Here is a 752-nt window from a genome sequence, read left to right on the forward strand (position 1 = left end):
CAACAACAATAAGAGCTTGACAAAATCGAAGCATATAGACATCAAGTTTCTTAGTTGTCAAGGAGAAAGTTTAAGAAAAAACAGATTTTCATAGGACATATGGAAACAGAGTATATGCTAGCAGACCCATTACCAAGGGATTGAACCCTAAAGTTTTTCATGAGCACACTGCTCGGATGGGTGTCAATATTTATGATGCCTTGGTTTAGTGGGAGTTTATTTCATGCTATATGTCCTATGACAGATATTGAGTTATTTTTTTGCAGAATTAAGTTGATGGTTTATTTCATGTTATATGAAATGTTCATTTTGCAATATTTGTATTGTGTTTGATCTTAATAAAGTTGGACCAGCTGGAAATAGACATGCATGAGATCACTTGGCATGTAATTTTCATATTACTCATCCAAATTTGATCTATGTCGTTAATTATATTAGGATGGTGATTGGCGTGGTTTAGTCACGGCATTTAATGTGATAAAAGCTGCGGTAGTTCCATATCTAATGTATGAGACGGACCAGATTGTTAAAGTAATGAGAGAAATAGCATTCAGATGCGCGCATAAAGTTTATAAAATGTGATTATGTCAAGAAAGAATATATGTATAGCCCAAGTGGGAGATTGTTAGGAAATTATTTAATTTCCTAACTTATTTGTGGGCAATACATATATCAATTATAATCACAAATGATGCTATTTCAAATTAAATAACTTATATAATGATGATCTCATTTATTGTTATAAATGCTAA

Source organism: Arachis duranensis, chromosome 6 (assembly GCF_000817695.3).
Source record: "Arachis duranensis cultivar V14167 chromosome 6, aradu.V14167.gnm2.J7QH, whole genome shotgun sequence".
Lineage (NCBI taxonomy): Eukaryota > Viridiplantae > Streptophyta > Magnoliopsida > Fabales > Fabaceae > Arachis > Arachis duranensis.